This window comes from Lepisma saccharinum, chromosome 16 (genome assembly GCF_977018435.1).
Source record: "Lepisma saccharinum chromosome 16, izLepSacc3.1, whole genome shotgun sequence".
NCBI classification, from domain to species: domain Eukaryota; kingdom Metazoa; phylum Arthropoda; class Insecta; order Zygentoma; family Lepismatidae; genus Lepisma; species Lepisma saccharinum.
Window position 1 is genome coordinate 24,524,886 of NC_139244.1, and position 21,269 is coordinate 24,546,154.

General features: G+C 39.0%; 1 protein-coding gene across 1 annotated transcript in view; it reads left to right on the plus strand.

Moving 5' to 3' along the window:
• Nucleotides 1-21,269, plus strand: part of LOC146000530 (uncharacterized) — a 349,261-nt gene that overhangs the window by 192,509 nt on the left and 135,483 nt on the right. The gene's annotated exons all lie outside the window — the stretch shown is intronic.

Genomic DNA, 21,269 nt, shown 5'->3' on the forward strand with positions numbered 1-21,269 from the left:
TGTCAACCTCTATCCTGTGCAGCACACCCTGGAAACTTGATTCTTTCAGGCAACGAGTACCTGGTGCTTGGAACCACTGTCAAAGTAATAATTTATGAGGGTTTGTATTTTGAGTGTCAGCTTGTGTTTGTTTTCGCCCCTTCGTAACCTTAATCTAATCACCATTGAACCTTATCGTCGTCATTATCAAAATTAGCAGAAAAATGACTTTAACATTTAAACAGCCAATGGGTCATATATGACCCATTGTGCCGATTACACCATTCACGTGCTTTTAGGACCTTCATACTTGTATGTGAGGTTGTAAACTCTGACAGATTTTGAGACAAGACATTGAAATGTCATGTGGAAGAAAACCCACCCCCTCCCCCTTTCTCTAATATGCAAATTAGCTATTTTTAGCCAAAATGCAAATTGTACATATTGCGTCATATTTCAGCTTGTATGAGAACTAGAACTTGAAACAAGTTTCACTTTGTTGCAAAAGGTCTACTCTTTGAAAACAATGCAAAAGTTTGCACCCTTTTTCCAAAATAACGGGAGAAGAGGGGGCGAACGCCAGATTGTTTTTCATTGAAATTTGGGGACTTGGCCCCTCCCAACCCCGTTTTTCTCAATTGGGCTTTCTAAATTGTACACGGTCGCGTGCCCCGATGTTTTTGTTTTCAAACAAAAGTTATCCGAAGTAGATTGCTCTAATAGTCTCCGAGATATAGCGTTTTTCTGAAATAAGTGTAAACATATAAAAATCACGCGCAAAGGCCGCGGCGAGAGAGGGGTTACTTTCGAAAACCGGCTCGGCTGTTTAAAGGTTAAATATAACAAATCAACCACAACTTACTCTTCCTAAAATGGAGTTGCATTAGTTCATACCTCTTAGAAAGTTGAGATGGTAGTTTCAATTGCACAGCGTTTCATTAGTGGATCAAGTCAAGGCAGCTAATTCCGTGAACAATGATGTTGTTTTCCGAAAGTGTCAAATATTTGTCTCGGGAAATCACCCTCCTAAAATGGACGCATCTTCTGTGGTGATAAAATGCCACTTTTGGTGCGAGTTCTTTCTGTATATTTTTTCCCAAAGGCATAACGCTGTCGCATTATAATGAAGACGTCCTGTGTACGACTCCACCCTCCTCTGGTGGAAGCACAATGCACACTGGTTCCACGTTAAACTGTAGGTTTAGTCCCGATTAGCCTATCTGAGCATAAAAGTGGATTTAAAAACAAACTAATAAGATCGTCTTCTGGATACTTCAGCTGGATCTACAGATTCTGTTGACATTTTCGGCTGATTCATGTGGCAAAATTTATGTATGGAACGAGGATTTCTAAATAGGATAAGCCACTCATTAGCAATTGAATAATTCTGTAGCTTTTTTCATACATAACTGGTTTATTAAAATTTATTCACTGCAGTATATAAAAAGTGTAATGAAATGAAAAAGGGACACTTCTGGAATTTTAATGCAGAGCTAATTAAAACTATAATATACTCTCTAGCATAATTAAACCCGTCGGTTTATGGCTTCAGCAACAGAAGCCTTCCATCTGTCCCTATTCGGGACAAGATCAATCCAATCTTTTCGATCCTTGCCGATTTCTTTTAGGTCCATCTCAACGTTATCCCTCCATCCTCGTCTTGGACTTCCTACTGGTCTCTTACCATCAGGTTTCCCAACAAGAATCATGTAAACTATTTTTTTCCTCTGCCATTCGTGTCACATGGCCTGCCCATCTAAGTTTTCTTGATTAAATTATTCTAATAATAATAATTAAAAAGTCAAAAGAATGTATTGTGTTGCCGGAGGAAGTAACGCTAAGATGATGATTTTATTTGTTTATTTGGAGATTATTTTAACCATACCCAGGCCGGGATTTATATACGTATGTGGAGGCTCGGAGCTGCAGTCCTCAAGTTCGACCTAAATTCTGATCTAATCTTGATCATACCCTGCATAATTTTGAACCTCCTAAGCCTACTAACTGCTTTTAATCATGGAAGTATTCATTTGATCACAGTTTTTGTTTCAATAGCTCTAGTATTTACTTTCACTTTCTAATGACAAAATTGGCTTTTTATGGGTTGATAATATGTGAATAAATCTAGCATAGATAATATTCACAAGTAAAATATACATGTTATGAACACCAGAATACACTTATTTATCGAATTATTCATATATCTCCAAGTTTATATACTTATTGAATTTGATTGGGTGGGCAATCGGGTGGGCAGAGGAATTTTTGGGTGGGCGCTTGCCCACCCGTGCCCACCCCTGGCGCCGTCCCTGAATTCAGTTAAGAATGACGAAACAAACGAGTGAGAGCTGTTGGGACCATACCGAAGTTTTACCAATTTAAATAGTGTATAGTGGTAATTAATTTTTTACTTACATTGACCATCTTGTTTAATAACTTGTAATATATTAATAAATTTATCTTCAGGGATTCTACCCCCCATTTTTTCGCCTTTAGATGGTGGCTGCTCATAAGGGATTCTGGCTACAAGCCTGGATAGGGAATGGTGCTTCCCCTTTATAACAGTGTTTGGTTTGAGTTGATGTTTTAAGTCCACTTTGTGCACAGTAAGGCAAATCGGGACTGGACCTACAGTTTAAAGTGGAATCCGAACCACTATGTGCCTCCACCGGGTATCGAACCAGGGACCCCTTGATTACAAGGCGACGACGCTGCCACTGCGCCATTTTAAAACAGTATTGTAAATTAATTTTTAGTGTGGTGTACATTGTCGACAACACCTGAAGACGTAAAACTCTCACTCTACGATTCATCACGGCTGTGACTAAAGTAGTAATCGAATTAAACTGGAGCATTGGAGGCAAATTTTTAATTCCAGATTCTAGAAATAGAACGCGGCATACGCTTTCCAGTTCTTTCTATGCGGCATAACTTGTAAGCGCAAATCAATCTCCCCTTGATTAAATTTATTCTAAATTGAATCCGGGAAATCGGATTAACCCCTTGCAAATAGAGAGGGGAGGGAGGGAAAAGTCCCCCCACCTCATCTTTGTAATTAAGAGAAAGTCGTGCGAATTACGGTCTGTGCTGCTTCCTAGCAACCCGATCATCCAACGTCTTGGCTTTCAAGGATCCCGGAAACCAACAAAGTGGATAAGAAAAGCAAAGTGGATGGATGGAGAAGGGCCGGGGGGAGGGGGGGATGCAGGGGGTTTCTTCTGTTTAAAATTAATCATTTCTCTTTCGGTTCCTCGAACGCGCGCTCCCTTGGGAACTTCCTTGTCTCTGAGCGGATGAATACTGCGGAAGAAGAAAGCGGTTTTTCGCCCTCGAGTCTTGCTTCCATTGTTGTCTTCTTTTGCCGGAATCTTCCTTGCTCCTATGGCTCTTCTGTTCTCCGGAAATTTTAGAAAATTAAGGAGCCATTTTTAGAAAGATGCTTAAGCCATGAAAATCCGAGATAAACTAAGATGGGACATTTGTAGGACGCAATATGAAGGCGCCGATCAGCAAAATAAGTTGAAGCCGTGCTTAAGGCTACACAGCTACACAAAATGCATATTTATTTCCGAATAAACTCCAAGTAGGTCCATGTTTGTGGGCGTGAAATATTAGTGTATAACAAGAAGAAAGTTTAAGTATGTACAATCACCAGCAATAAAAATGGGACACCTACACTCGCTTCCCTGCAAGGCGTTATGTGTGTTGCCTAACTCTACGACGATAAAAGGAATTTAATCAGTGTTGTTAAAGGTCCAGAAATTTTAAATAAATTCAACTCCGGTCCAGGAGAGAAAATCAGGAAGCGTAAATGGGTTCTGGACCGTAAAGAACCTTTTTATCTGTTAAGAATTTCAATTCGGTCCAGGAACCTTTTTTCCCCATTTAAATACGGACCATGAACCTTTATTTCTGAATGAATTTAAATACGGTCCAGAAACCTTTTTTCCGAACCAATTTAGATTCGGTCCAGGAACCTTTATTCCAGGATCAATTTAAATACGGTCCGGGAACCTTTTTCCCGAATCAGTTTAAATAGGGTCCAAGTTCCGTATTGAAATGAAACAATATGCAACTTGGATCGAATACGGACCTGACGATAAACAATTATCCACTTGTGATCATGAAGGACTAATCCAGGTGCTGGCTGTCTCGAGAATCGAAGGTACAAGGTAGAAATGGGCGAAACGCAAACGCTGCAGTCACGTTACCCCTCTCCATGTAGCCCCATTCGCTCGCGCGCGTTCCTTCCCTTGGTTGTAGCAGCACTGTCCGTCTCTGTTGTGATAGCTGCTGGGAACACAGCAGCCTCACGTTACCTCATCGACGGCTCCCATTGGCTGCAGTTCCTGGATCGGATGCCGGAGCAACACGTGACGGGTTTGTTTGAACTCAATGTGACGCCACACTATAGTCCATTGTGTTATGTACAATGTACAGTAACTCTTCGACAAGGGAGTTTTTGAACGTGGCCCACGAGAGAAAAACAGCGTTATGATTTACCCATTAGAATTTATGGGTTCCTTGACCTTTAACAACCCTGATTTTGATTGCAACTTTTCAATGGCAACTTCTACCACCTCCGTAGAGTTAGGCAACACACATAACGCCTGCAGGGAAGCGAGTATCTAAGTGTCACATATTTTTGCCGGTGACTGTACATAACTCACAAGAATAGTGGTTTTATCTTACCCTTCATTCTCTTTACTCTTTTCCCTTCCTTGTTTATTAACGAGTCCACACACAACTACCTTTCTCCGTCCCCGTTTTTACTAGTATCACTAATTTATTTACTATTTAAACACATTGGTCTTTCCAATTGAGTTGGTGTTTTAAGTCCACTTTATGCACAGTAAGGCTAATTGCGACTGAACCTACAGTTTAAAGTGGGATCCGAACCACTTGTTCCTCCACCGGGTATTGCACTCGGGACCCCTTGATTACAAGGCGACGACCTACCACTGCGCCATCGGGGAGGCCACGGTTAGTTTCTGAACCAAGTGACTGTAACTCGCTTACTTTTTGAACCAAGTAACTGCAACTCGGTTACTTTTGAAACCAAGTGACTGTAACTCGGTTACTTTCTGAACCAAGTGACTGTAACTCTATTACTTTTTGAACCAAGTGACTGTAACTCGGTTACTTTTTGAACCAAGTAACTGCAACTCTGTTACTTTTGGAACCAAGTGACTGTAACTCGCTTACTTTTTGAACCAAGTGACTGTAACTCGGTTACTTTTTGAACCAAGTAACTGCAACTCTGTTACTTTCTGAACCAAGTGACTAACTCGGTTACTTTCTGAACCAAGTGACTGTAACTCGGTTACTTTTTGAACCAAGTAACTGCAACTCTGTTACTTTTGGAACCAAGTGAATGTAACTCTGTTACTTTCTGAACCAAGTGAAGTGACTGTAACTCGGTTACTTTTTGAACCAAGTGACTGTAACTCGGTTACTTTCTGAACCAAGTGACTGTAACTCGGTTACTTTTTGAACCAAGTAACTGCAACTCTGTTACTTTTGGAACCAAGTGAATGTAACTCTGTTACTTTCTGAACCAAGTGAAGTGACTGTAACTCGGTTACTTTTTGAACCAAGTAACTGCAACTCTGTTACTTTCTGAACCAAGTGAAGTGACTGTAACTCGGTTACTTTCTGAACCAAGTGACTGTAACTCGGTTACTTTTTGAACCAAGTAACTGCAACTCTGTTACTTTTGGAACCAAATGAATGTAACTCTGTTACTTTCTAACCAAGTGAAGTGACTGTAACTCGGTTACTTTCTGAACCAAGTGACTGTAACTCGGTTACTTTTTGAACCAAGTAACTGCAACTCTGTTACTTTTGGAACCAAGTGAATGTAACTCTGTTACTTTCTGAACCAAGTGAAGTGACTGTAACTCGGTTACTTTTTGAACCAAGTGACTGTAACTCGGCTAGTTTCTGAACCAAGTGACTGTAACTCGGTTACTTTTTGAACCAAGTAACTGCAACTCGGTTACTTTTTGAACCAAGTAACTGTAACTCTGTTAGTTTCTGAACCAAGTGACTGTAACTCGGTTACTTTTTGAACCAAGCGACTGCAACTCGGTTACTTTTTGAACCAAGTGACTGTAACTCGGTTAGTTTCTAAACCAAGTGACTGTAACTCGGTAAGTTTCTGAACCAAGTGACTGTAACACGGTTAGTTTCTGATTGATTTGATTGATTTGGTATTTTATGCACAGTAGAGCTAATCGGGACTGAACATACAGTTTAAAGTGGTATCCGAACCACTTGTTCCTCCACCGGGTATCGAATCCGGGACCCATTGATTACGAGGCGACGACGCTACCACTGCGCCATCGGGGAGGCCCAGGTCTTTCCAATTATTTTATTAAACTTTATAAGGTTCTAGCGTGTTCTAGTGACAAGAATCAAGAAATAATTATCGATTCATCCCTTTTATCTGATGGATACGTAAAAGAAACTTGTAAATAAAGCTTAAAAGTTACTAAGCCACGCGACAGGTTAAGTTTGCTGCAACCTTTCACACATGTAGACCTAAACGTGCGCGCAGAATATAGTCCGCTGCAATACTGCCGATTTTCTGGCTGCGTGTGACATGAACAGCTCGACGGTTGAGGCAAGATTGGCACGGGAGATGCTGAGCGCCGTTCTCGCGTGGATTAATACATAAAACTTGCTGCAAAGTTAACCTGTCGCGAGGCATAGGTTCTATGCTTTCTAAATTGAACTTCTTTTAATAAATTGGAAACTTTAGAGTTTTTATGTCGCACTTGTACGTACAATGATGCTTTAACATGGTTGTGAATTGTGGTGCTCAGCAACTCAATGCTACGTGGCATAAATGCAATCAATTCAGAAACTATTTGACAGATTGCTGTGGATGAAAACTCAAAGTTGTTATGTCAAATTTAAATCTGAGGAGTGGTTGAAATATGATAATTTACAAATTTAATGAGTAGAAAATAAGTGTATTTGTACAGAAAATGCTCTCATCGAAGATTTATGGTGACTTTATGTTGGGAGATGTTGCTTAAAAGGTTTTCCTAAATAAGGGACAAGGTACAATTCCCTGTTCTCAGTAATTGTAACAATGGAAGTGCACTCGTAAACACTCGAAGAGATAATTTGACTTATGTGTTGTGAACTAATTGCAGATTAGACGGGGTGCTGTATCTGGTCACTGCCGTTTTCAGCACAATTAAGAATAAACTGTTATATACATGTATATATGTGCGTGTATAATTAAACCCCTTTCTCAATGTGGGGCGTCGCCTTGTAATCAAGGGGTCCCGGGTTTGATACCCGGTGGAGGCACATAGTGGTTCGAAAGTGGACTTAAAACATCAATTCAATCAATATGGGGGCCATTGTAACTATCACAGCCAGGTAATATTGCGCAGACTAGCCGATTTTAACATTGTAATGGTCCCAGTTTCATAAAAAAATATCATATGATTGGAATCATCTTCCAGTTCTAATCATCCACTAACTTTGGTCGAAAATTTGTCGACTACCTTTCGTCCACTACGATCCGCGGTGGTCCGAGAACAGCCGAGAAACCGTACGAAAGATGGGGGTTCGATTGGGGTGTGTGGCCTCACGAGATTTTTTTTTCAATAATGAACCTTGCTCGAAGCAGTGGGTACTCGGGCTCAACCCTGGGAGTTAAAGCAGGAAGATCCACGGACCTTGGTGCTGATCACATCACCTCTAGTAAGGCTGAGGACTCTCACACCTCCATGTAACCTACCTGTCTTTATGTACTTCTTTATTATTATTATTTTATTTAAGAAGTTCTTATCATTCCTCAGGAAATTTTCCATCCAATATCACTACAAAGTTAAGGCACCACATTGTCAATTTTTATCTCTGTATTACGCTGTATTCCTTGTTTGCTTTTCTTCCCTTTATCTTATCTTCTTTCCTGCTTGGCCTCTCATATCTTACTCATGCTTCTGTACATGTTTTATCTCGATTTTCTATGTGTTCCTGGAAGCCTACGCTTCTTGCTTTCATTTGCTTCTGCCAGTTTTATTAATATTCACGTGGTTTGTTTTGTCTGTTGTTTAGATATCTGTGATAGTTTCGTGGCACCGTAATTCTATTTTGTATCATACACATCTAGACATCGGAGGAAACAAACCACGTGATGATGAATGCTCTGGAAGCAATTCTAAGCAGATGTAACTTTCAGAATTTGGAATATTGTGTCGGTTTTTCAACAGGAGATGAATTCTTGGAAACTACTTTGCTGACCAAATTCGTAGACCAAAATCAGTGTTTGGAAGTAACCAGTACTTGCAGCACTGTATTATATTACAATTAATTATCTTTTATTGTATGTATTTGCAAGAAAATTTCCAGGAGAAAGTAACTTAGTTACTTCCTATTTTCCTAATTTCTAATACTGCTAATTTACTTTACTTTATTTTTATAGTGTCAGTAACTGTAACTGAATTACTTTTTAAAATGGGTAACTGAAACTCTGTTTTTTTTTTAACCAAGTGACTGTAGCCTAACTCGGTTACTTTTTGAACCAAGTGACTGTAACTCTGTTACCTTTTGAACCAAGTGACTGAAACTCTGTTACTTTTGAACCAAGTGACTATAACTCGGTTACTTTTTCAATCAAGTAACTGTAACTCGGTTACTTTTTAAACCAAGTGAAAGTAACTCTGTTACCTTTTGAACCAAGTGACTGTAACTCTGTTACCTTTTGAACCAAGTGACTGTAACTCTGTTACTTTTGAATCAAGTGACGGTAACTCGGTTTCTTTTTCAACCAAGTAACTGTAACTCGGTTACTTTTTGAACCAAGTGAATGTAACTCTGTTACATTTTGAACCAAGTGACTTTAACTCTGTTAGTTTTGAACCAAGTGACTGTAACTCGGTTCCTTTTTGAACCAAGTGAATGTAACTCTGTTACCTTTTGAACCAAGTGACTGTAACTCTGTTACTTTTGAACCAAGTAACTGTAACTCGGTTCCTTTTTCAACCAGTAACTGTAACTCGGTTACTTTTTGAACCAAGTGACCGAAACTCTGTTATTTTGAACCAAGTGACAGTAACTCGGTTACTTTTTGAACCAAGTGACAGTAACTCGGTTACTTTTGAACGAAGTGACTGTAACTCGGTTCCTTTTTCAACCAAGTAACTGTAACTCGGTTACTTTTTGAACCAAGTGAATGTAACTCTGTTACCTTTTGAACCAAGTGACTTTAACTCTGTTACTTTTGAACGAAGTGACTGTAACTCGGTTCCTTTTTCAACCAGTAACTGTAACTCGGTTACTTTTTGAACCAAGTGACCGAAACTCTGTTATTTTGAACCAAGTGACAGTAACTCGGTTACTTTTTGAACCAAGTGACAGTAACTCGGTTACTTTTGAACGAAGTGACTGTAACTCGGTTCCTTTTTCAACCAAGTAACTGTAACTCGGTTACTTTTTGAACCAAGTGAATGTAACTCTGTTACCTTTTGAACCAAGTGACTTTAACTCTGTTACTTTTGAACCAAGTGACTGTAACTCGGTTCCTTTTTCAACCAAGTAACTGTAACTCGGTTACTTTTTGAACCAAGTGAATGTAACTCTGTTACCTTTTGAATCAAGTGACTGAAACTCTGTTACTTTTGAACGAAGTGACTGTAACTCGGTTCCTTTTTCAACCAGTAACTGTAACTCGGTTACTTTTTGAACCAAGTGACCGAAACTCTGTTATTTTGAACCAAGTGACAGTAACTCGGTTACTTTTTGAACCAAGTGACAGTAACTCGGTTACTTTTTGAACCAAGTGAATGTAACTCTGTTACCTTTTGAACCAAGTGACTTTAACTCTGTTACTTTTGAACCAAGTGACTGTAACTCGGTTCCTTTTTCAACCAAGTAACTGTAACTCGGTTACTTTTTGAACCAAGTGAATGTAACTCTGTTACCTTTTGAATCAAGTGACTGAAACTCTGTTACTTTTGAACGAAGTGACTGTAACTCGGTTCCTTTTTCAACCAGTAACTGTAACTCGGTTACTTTTTGAACCAAGTGACCGAAACTCTGTTATTTTGAACCAAGTGACAGTAACTCGGTTACTTTTGAACGAAGTGACTGTAACTCGGTTCCTTTTTCAACCAAGTAACTGTAACTCGGTTACTTTTTGAACCAAGTGAATGTAACTCTGTTACCTTTTGAACCAAGTGACTTTAACTCTGTTACTTTTGAACGAAGTGACTGTAACTCGGTTCCTTTTTCAACCAGTAACTGTAACTCGGTTACTTTTTGAACCAAGTGACCGAAACTCTGTTATTTTGAACCAAGTGACAGTAACTCGGTTACTTTTTGAACCAAGTGACAGTAACTCGGTTACTTTTGAACGAAGTGACTGTAACTCGGTTCCTTTTTCAACCAAGTAACTGTAACTCGGTTACTTTTTGAACCAAGTGAATGTAACTCTGTTACCTTTTGAACCAAGTGACTTTAACTCTGTTACTTTTGAACCAAGTGACTGTAACTCGGTTCCTTTTTCAACCAAGTAACTGTAACTCGGTTACTTTTTGAACCAAGTGAATGTAACTCTGTTACCTTTTGAATCAAGTGACTGAAACTCTGTTACTTTTGAACGAAGTGACTGTAACTCGGTTCCTTTTTCAACCAGTAACTGTAACTCGGTTACTTTTTGAACCAAGTGACCGAAACTCTGTTATTTTGAACCAAGTGACAGTAACTCGGTTACTTTTTGAACCAAGTGACAGTAACTCGGTTACTTTTTGAACCAAGTGAATGTAACTCGGTTACTTTTGAACGAAGTGACTGTAACTCGGTTCCTTTTTCAACCAAGTAACTGTAACTCGGTTACCTTTTGAACCAAGTAACCGAAACTCTGTTACTTTCTGAACCAAGTAACTGTAACTCTGTTACTTTCTGAACCAAGCAACTGTAGCTCGGTTACTTTCTGATCCAAGTGACTGTAACTCTGTTTCTTTCTGAAACAAGTAACTCAGTTACATTCAAAAAGGAAATTTCCGAATACTGTCTTAGATTCAGTCGAGACTGAATTGGGATTCCTATGCGGGAGACAGACTGTTTCTTCCTTGTAGTTTCGCAACTGCGTCTCCTCCGTCGAAATTGAGAGGCGACTTCCGAAGCAGATATCGCCTGGTAATCCCATCGAGGCACAAAGGAACCTCATGAGGAACAGGAAAAACGTTTGAATAGATGACCCGGTAGCAGGAGGCGACGTGAATGGGTTCGGTTGGTAACTCGACTGGTAAGCCATACTTGCAAGGGATTAAGACCTGCACGTGGGAGTCTGAGACTCGACGACAATGGGACCTTCTGTCACCTTTGAAGGATTACAGCGCTACGGGGATAAAAAGAGCATGAGGCCCGGCTACACTCTTTTCTTTTTTAGCTTCTGGGGACACCAATAGCCGAGGAAGGAAACGCTTTATGCATCGAGAATGGCGCTGCGATATATTGGCGCTTGAAATCCCGGTGCATGCCATCGTCGCCTTTGTAAGTGGATGTGGCTGGAGGCCTTTGCCTTTGGGTTCCAGAAGGGTGTGTGGTGTCGCTTGCTGCAGAGTTTTATGACCGAGATAAGGTAATGCGCGAAATCCTGTAAGGATAATCCTTTTTTGGAAGCCACGGCGGAAACACCTGCGCACTCTTATCTTCGGTGGGATTCGTGGTGTGATAACGCTGATAGGATGTAGCTTCTTTCCTTGTCAGTACATCTGCTTGCTGGTTCGTTGTGGATACATTTCGTGCATCAGTTACAACGTTAGAACGTCAGGGATCAAATTGCACAGGTTCTTGGGGCTAATTCGAACTCTCCCTTCTTTCTCTGGGTAAAGCTAATCACTACAATCACACAGAAAAGTAAATGCATCAGCCGAAACAAAAAAAATGCATGAAGTCTGCAGCTCGGATCAACTTTGTAACTGCATCATCGAGGAAGGTGCATCTCAAAACGCATCCACAGCTCGACATAGAAATACTCACTTGCATCATATGAGCGTTACCTTTGCAAATATTCAAAAATGCATCATACTGCAAACTTGATTCTTGCCAAGGCCAAAACTACACCTTAGTTAATCAATCGATGCGTTCATTACTGGCGCATAAAATGGATTGGTTGCATTTAGTTTTCTGTATATACCACCAGGAACACGCCTATAGCGTAATGGCTAACGCTGCTGACTTGTAATGAATGAGTGATACATGTTCCTTCTCCCCCAACTGACTCCCCCTTTTCCTATCAAGGTTCTAAAAATTAGCAAAGGGGTGCGTTGTGGTCAAAATCAAAACCAGTTGTAATTCTACAATGTATCCATTTAAAGTACTCAGAATAATATTGTACCAAGGGTAAAGAGTAGTGATCGAAAACTATACTCTATCCAGGGAATCTATGGAGCTGGGGAGAAAGCGTGTGGGCGGAGCGAAGCAGTACGCGCTGCTACAAAGAGCTGCAGTCGCTTTTCCCCATCCACGCAATCCCGTTCCCTCGCAGGTGTTCATTGGTCGAGCCCTCTAAGAGTCACTCCTTGCGCGGAGACTTGCTTTCGTTCGTTTGCTCCAGAAATGTCCGGGACGGAGTATAGCTATGGCAATCTACGTTATTTTTATCGTATCATGATATTGGCGATATATCTTCTCCGCGATATATGTCGTGTCAGCCAGATTCTAAACGAGAACGGCATTTTCCCTTCGAGATAGAGACAAGAGCATTCTTCAGTTTACATATCGAGACTATACCGAGACAGGCATTTGTAGCACGACCTTAATTGAAAACTAGACATGCATTATTATTCATGAAACTACACAAGACTTACCACGTGTAGTCCCGTTTCGGTACAGAATCTTCTTTTTTTAAAAATATTTTATATTATATATATATATATATATATATATATATATATATGTGTGTGTGTGTGTGTGTGTGTGTGTGTGTGTGTGTATGTTTGTTTTGGCATAAAGAAAATGTTCTGAGTACAGGACAATCAGCTTGATATCTCACTCGGCAAAAATTCTTCTAAGAATTCTGAACAGACGCCTATACTCGAAGGTCAGTGGCGAGTTAGAGGAAGAACAGTTTGGTTTCAGGAAAGGAAGAGGTACAAGGGATGCAATTGGTTTACTGAGGACCATTGGGGAAAGATATTTAGAGAAAGGAAAGGAGGTGTTTGTAGTATTTGTAGACCTGGAGAAAGCCTTTGATAGAGTGAATTGGGTTAAACTTTTAGAAATTCTGAAGAAAATTGGCGTAGATTGGAAAGAGAGAAGACTTCTAAGCAACTTATACATGAATCAACGAGTTAAAGTGAGAACAGGAGACGAAATGACAGAAGGCTGTGAAATTGGAAGAGGAGTACGACAAGGATGCTGCCTATCGCCTACTTTGTTTAATATCTATTTAGAAGATATGTGAAAACTTGTTTCCAGGGCACAGGAGGTGTCAAATTGGGAGGAAGAAGAATAAACTGCATAAGATTTGCTGATGACATGGCATTATTCGCTGAGGATGAAATAACCATAAATAGTATGTTAGAAGAGTTAAACAGCAGATGTGAGCAGTATGGAATGAAGATTAATGTAAAGAAGACAAAGGCAATGGTTATAGGACGGAAACCAAGGAATATTAATGTGAGAGCAAACAGTGACAGAATCCAGCAAGTGGATAGCTTCAAGTACCTCGGATGCACTATAAGCAGTGACATGAGCTGCAACCAAGAAGTGAAAATGAGAATCGCAATAGCAAAAGAAGCTTTCAATAGAAGAAAAAATGTTTTTTGTGGACCCATGGACATAGGTCTAAGGAAGAGATTAGTGAAATGTTTTGTGTGGAGTGTAGCACTATATGGTGCAGAAACCTGGACGTTGAGAAGAAATGAAGAGAAACGACTCGAAGCTTTTGAAATGTGGACATGGCGAAAAATGGAGCGTGTAAAATGGACGGACAAGGTAAGAAACGAAGCCGTACTGAAAAGAGTTGGTGAAAAAAGATCTATACTGGAGACCATCAAGAAGAGGAAAAGAAACTGGTTAGGACACTGTCTAAGAAGAAACTGCCTGCTAAGAGATGCCTTGGAGGGAATGGTTGAAGGAAGAAAAGTCCTTGGAAGAAAGAGATATCAGCTTATGGATGATATTAAATTAACTGGGTCGTATGCTATTACGAAGCGTAAGGCAGAGAACAGGGAAAGCTGGAGATTGCAGTGAAAAACCTGCCAATTAGGCAGAAAACAATGAATGAATGAATATATATATATGTGTGTGTGTGTGTGTGTGTATGTTTGTTTTGGCATAACTCTCGAACGCCTGGAGCGATTTCAACCAAACTTGATACACGTATCACTTGCAATCTGGAAAGAAATACTGTCGGGGTAAGACACCCCTGGCACCGCTACGGGTGGGGGTGGGAAGGGGATGACATAAAACGACCGATATTTGTGTGCAGGGGCGCCGACTTGTCAAAATTATTGGGGGGCTCTGATCACTGAAATAAATGAATGAATGACTCACTCCCTCCCTTATTTAAAAATAAAAATTACGTCTCTTCGTATAGCAGTTTTTAAGCAGATATTATATTCCTCATGCAAATGAAATGTAACACGAGAAACGTGTATCTGCTCATTTGTTTTTTAGATAACAATTAACATTTTTATTTAAAAGTAGGCTCTGTATTTACATTAAGAGGCCAACATAACAGTTTTATGCCGGCCTCGGTAGCCGAGCGTGTTGCGTGGTCGGCTCAACTCGCTTTGATCCGGAGGACTCGAGTTCGAGTCCAGTCGAGGGCATGGGTGTGTTTTAATGTCCACAACAGACTTGTAAAGAAAGGACATGTGACGGTTGGAAAGAACCTTAGTGTTGACGTACCCATAAAAATAGCGAATATTTAACACTTTTATTTAATTATTTACATAAATGCTAACACAAATCTCAGGCAAATAGTTTTACTTTCTTGTTCTTGCTAAAATATTTTACTTTTTAAATTTAATTTTGCAATAATAAATAAACACATAGCACGCCGTGCTTTAGCAATAATGCCTTTGATCATAGCCGTTCCCGCTTTCGCAATACAGACATTTCATAAGCTTTCCTTGCGTACTTTACTGCAAGCCAGTGTTAAATAAACTCAAAGACTTTAGAATTATTTTCCCCTTATTCTTTGGACTAGAGGAAGAGATTTCGAGGATAACTAAATATCGTACATATCAATATTGCCTGAAAGGCGTGTTTACGACCTCAAATTGTTCAGAATTCACTAAACAACATACTGGTATAATTGTCATATCACCTCGTTATTTTGAAACTCTTTTTAGTAAAAATGTTAACAATACTCATAATTACATACTTAGTATATAGTAAGAAGTCATATGTTTTGCTGTCTCCGTTCATAGCCACCCCCACCCCCAAAGTAGATGGTTTAGCGGTCTCAGCACCCCAAATTTGATGGTCTAGAACATTTCAAATGTGTATTTAAAGTTAAGTTCATGTTGCACAATTCAGAGTAAACTTTACAAGAGAAGCAAAATAATACATTAGATCCTCTTAAGCAAAATTATTTGAGGGGTTCTGCCCCCACATCATTAACATTGGGGGGCTCGAGCCCCCCAAGCCCCATGGAGTCGGCGCCTATGTTAGTGTGGAATCCATAGTTTTCGGGGCCGCTGAGATGAATAGTGACACTCCCAATGCCGTTCAACTCCAAGTTCATTTTACACTATAGTTAGAATTCATTATTTTCCTTTCTGATAGAAGATTGGGATAAATAAATACCCGAGCAACAACGGGCAATCAGCTAGTATATTATTTATAATCTTAAAAAAAAGGTTCCAGTGGACCTTGGTGTGCTTCAGCAATAATCTTAAAGAAGAAAGTTTGGTCCTGGTCTGAACTTAACTGAGTATGTATTCTGCCAAAAATATGATTAAGCATAGTAGCAGGACGAGTCACATCTTTATTCATTTATTTCTTCATTTTCGGGACGCCTAGAGCATTGAGTGACCGACTTACATTCTCGCCACCGAATGTTTCAGGATCGAATTTCAACCTGGGCATTTATGAGTGCCCCTTCATCAACTTCGTCTAATCATCATTCAACGTTGCGACTAACCCCAAGAGGCAGAAAAGAGATATGAGATTTAAAAGACAATAAACAATGTATCCAAAATATATAGATGAAGGATGCACGCCGCCCCGATGGCGAAATGGTAACATCGTCGCCTTGTAATCAAGGAATACCCGGTGTAGGCACATGGCACAGTGGTTCGGAATCCACTTTAAACTGTAGGCCCAGTCCCGAGTAGGCTTTCTGTACAAAAAGTGGACCTAAAATAACATGGAAATACGATGCGAACAGAACTAAATGGTTTTTCATTTTTAGCCCCTTTCTGGTTATGCACACAGTGACACTCAGCAACTTTGCGGGTTGCATACCTTCATTCTTAAATTTTGATGAAACCTAGAAAGGACTTCAGGACCTTTGGTATTAAGCTGCAGGAAGGTTATTAAACGCTCTGTGACGCTTCTGAAAGTGATCCAGTTCGACTCCCAGCAGTTTCAGGAACAATTAGGAATGACGACACAATTTCGAGGAGGTTTTGCCTCCTTTATAATCGATCTTTTTCTCCCCTGTTAACACGCAACCACTTCTCACTTCCACGCAGCTATGGATTTCCCCCTTCTCTCTCTCTTGCAGAATGCGCATGCGCCGTGTCAGCGAGGCGGAACCCTTGACGAGAACTCACCTGGAACTTAACTCACACCCACCCACTATTCAAGTGAAAGTCAGAAATGGAAGGGATGGGGAAGAATTGATACTGATGGGGAGGGGAGAGGTTCTGGAGGGTTGTGGCTGTTCTAAGAAGGCGGGGAGGGAGGGAGCAGATAGGGTTTCATAATATTGATCTTTTATGATCTTATCCTTATAAGAGTTTGTTAGGAAGGAGCATTTTTATGCTTCCGACTCAGGGTCGTAAATATTTTACGTTCCCTTGGTTACGTTTCATTTTGTAATGTTATTGACTGTCGCTACGGTTATATACGAAGGCTCGGCTCAGTGTTTTACTAGAAGACTATCCAAATTTGTTTGTCTTGGTAGTCTTTGAGAATGCCGAAAAGAACTATTCTGCCTCTTATGTATTTTCCTATCGCCTCTTGATCTATCATTATAATCTTAGAAAAATAAAGTTTTCTGATTTATAATAATTTTGATGATGCTTAGAAATTTTTGTAGAGGGTAAAATACAAAATCGTTGCCTATATTAGGCAAGTTAATGATCATTTGCTTTACTAATACTCGTACTTTGTAAATGTACTTAGAACTAGCAAATAACACTGTACAACATTTCCCCCCCCCCCTTTTTTTCTGTTTGCTGCATGAAAGATAGTTTTTCTTAAAGATTTTGACCTCCAGAGTTCAATTCTGATATTAGTTTTGCTGTATGATCCAAGGTTTTTGAAATCAGTTTTGCTGTATCAACCAAGGCTTTAGAAATTAGTTTTGCTGTATGATCCAAGGTTTTTGAAATCAGTTTTGCTGTATCAGCCAAGGTTTTTCAAATTAGTTTTGCTGTATGATCCAAAGTTTTTAAAATTAGTTTTGCTGTATGATCCAAAGTCTTTGAAATTAGTTTTGCTGTATCAACCAAGGTTTCAGAAATTAGTTTTGCTGTATGATCCAAAGTTTTTTAAATTAGTTTTGCTGTATCAGCCAAGGTTTTTCAAATTAGTTTTGATGTATGATCCAAAGCTTTTTAAATTAGTTTTGCTGTATCAACCAAGGTTTTAGAAATTAGTTTTGCTGTATGATCCAAGGTTTTTGAAATTAGTTTTGCTGTATCAGCCAAGGTTTTTCAAATTAGTTTTGCTGTATGATCCAAGGTTTTTGAAATTAGTTTTGCTGTATGATCCAAGCTTTTTGATATTAGTTTTGCTGTATGATCCAAAGTTTTTGAAATTAGTTTTGCTGTATGATCCAAGCTTTTTGATATTAGTTTTGCTGTATCATCCAAGGTTTTTAAAATTAGTTTTGCTGTATGATCCAAAGTTTTTGAAATTAGTTTTGCTGTATCAACCAAGGTTTTAGAAATTAGTTTTGCTGTATGATCCAAGGTTTTTTAAATTAGTTTTGCTGTATCATCCAAGGTTTTTGAAATTAGTTTTGCTGTATGATCCAAGGTTTTTGAAATTAGTTTTGCTGTACCAACAAAGGTTTTTGAAATTAGTTTTGCTATATGATCCAAGGTTTTTGAAATTAGTTTTGCTGTATGAATTAAGGTTTTTGAAATTAGTTTTGCTGTGTGATCCAAGGTTTTTGAAATTAGTTTTGCTGTATCATCCAAGGTTTTTAAAATTAGTTTTGCTGTATGATCCAAGGTTTTTGAAATTAGTTTTGCTGTATCATCCAAGGTTTTTCTAACTCAAATTCTGAAATGAAACTTTCACCATGAAATTCGCCCATACAGGCTTGCTTGGTATCTGTACTAAAAACAAATAAAAAGTATATAATTGTAAATGAATGAAGTGTAAAGAGGAACCGGATAACCTTTGTCCTCTTTCTCAGATGTCGCATGAAACATCACCACCTGTACCTAATTAAATGTTTTCGACGTCGATTGTCTTGGATGTATCTGTAAAAAGATAGCAACAATGAAATCAGATGCTTCTCTGGAGTCGTTTTCCTTCGTCGACAAAGAACATCCGTCACATCAGGTCTGAATTTACGTTGAAAATGTAGGATCAAATTTAGGGAAACTTGTAAGAACTGTTCATTTTTAGTGGATCTTTGAGAGTATCTTTCAGTGGCCGAAACTCGACGTAAGGTTGAGATCCATACTCAGAATCTATATTGTAAACCGATGTTTGCACTTGGCAAAGAAGGAATTAATATCATTATTTGATTTAAAATGAATTTCCAAACAATAGGAAGCAATGCAGACATCATGTAGGAACAAGAGGAAATTACATTTTCCGTCATTTTTATGTATTTATTTTGTTCTTAGTTAATGAATCTCGGACGTGGTAGGTACTAATGGTGAAGCGCATTGTGAAGTCAACATGTAAAGTCAAGTAAAAGTTCCCTCTTCTAGTAAACATGGCGAATGCATCAACAGTAGTTAAGTATCAGTGCAAGGGAATAGTGCAAATATTTTAAAAAATGTTCGAGAACTGAGTTGTAATGAAATTTCCAAAAGCAATATTTACAAAATGTATTTCAGATCAGGAAGGAAATAATGATGTAGCTTCACAATTATGTTTGGATATTTATTTCCCTCTTTCCAGAAACATAAGAAACTAAAAAAATACTTGCTCTCCGGAAGCATTGTGCATGTTACTAGTTTCTAAAACACGCAGGAACATATGGCAGCATTCACATTGAAGTCACAGCAGCGTAAACGCTTTCATTTGCCCATAACAGTTTTAAAGAATAAAAACTCGAAACACCTAGAGTGCAGAATCCTTCTTATTCCGGTAAAAGCTATTTCACCATACTTCTTTTTTAGTGAATGGAGTTTCTTTTAGCATTTATATTAACAAAAATGTCATTTAAATACTTATAGCAATTTATGCAATAGACATTAGCTACCATGCATTGAGGCTGGTCTATAGAGGGCTGTTTTGCCATGAGATTGGTTTTACTTTTATATCATACGAACTGATTGCCCGGCGTTGCTCGGTTGTTTGATGCATTCTAACTATAGCATAAAATGTAACTAATTTTATTTACAGGTATTTAAAAGTATAAGTACAGTATACAAATTATAAAGTAATATATTTTACAAATTCACTATAATATAAATTTAACAACAATTTATGAACAAAATTTTTAGTTCCACCTCCAAGAGCAAGAATAAATAAATTGAACTGCATTGGGAGTGTCACTATTCATCTTAACGACCCAGAAAACTATGAATTCCATACTAATATCGGTCGTTTTCGATTATTTTTACATGTCACCCCTTCCCACCCCTACCCCTAGGGGTGCCAGGGGTGTATTACCCACACAGTATTGCTTTCCAGATTGTAAGTGATATGCGTACCAAGTTTGGTTGAAATCGCTCCAGGCGTTCGAGAATTGTACCGGAACAAACATACATACACACATACATCCATTTTTATGTATATATAGAGACTAGCTGATTACCCGGCGTTGCCCGGGTATTTATTTATACCAATCTTCTATTAGACAGGAAAATAATGAATTCTAACTATAGTGTAAAATGAACTTTGAGTTGAACGGCATTGGGAGTGTCACTATTCATCTTAGCAACCCCATAAACTATGGATTCCACATTAATATCGGTCGTTTTACATGTCACCACCTTCCCACCCCAACCCCTAGGGCTGCCAGGGGTGTCTTGGAGTTTAACGGCATTGGGAGTGTCACTATTCATCTTAGCGATCACGTAAACTATGGATTCCACACTAATATCGATAATTTTCAGGACACAAAGTCATATCAGCCTGAATGTTAGATAACCCGAGAAACACTATCGTTGTGTGGATTGCATAGAGGCACGGATGTCTGTTTGTGCGGAATTTAATATCTGTGTTTTTCGATTTTTTTACATGTCACCCCTTCTCACCCCACCCCTAGGGGTGCCAGGGGTGTCTTACCCCCAAAGTATTCTTTCCAGATTGCAAGTGATACGTGTACCAAGTTTGGATGAAATTGCTCCAGGCATTAGAGAGTTATGCCGGAACAAACAAATATACACACCCACACACACACACATACATCCATTTTTATTTACTTATATAGAAGATAGATAGATTATCTGCGTTTCCCCAGTGAAATATTTCTTTTAGTATGTATTGTGTTTAAATGATTGCTCTCTTTATTTGCCATAGGAGATGAAAAGTTGTAACAAGTTCCGATAATTTATATCACATTTGCCACAGTATATCCAATGTTGTCTTATGTTAAGATAAATTCTCTCTTATTTTCAATAGATCAAGACAAGTTGTTACATGTTTCGATGATGTGTATCATACCAGGTGTTTCAGAAATAATTGAGTGTTTTCGTTCAGCGGCTGTGGCCCTCAAGATCACGGGACCTTACACCGTGTAACTTTTTTTTGTGGGATTTCATCAAAGACAGGGTACTTGTCCCACCGATGCCGCGTGATATCGGGGCGTATTATCGCAGATATGGACACTATCGACCGGTCCATGTTGATGCGAGTGTCGCAAGAAGTGGACTATCTTGCTGATGTGTGCCATGTCACCCACCAGAGGTGCACACATTGAACATTTGTAGGTGTAAAAAATATATATG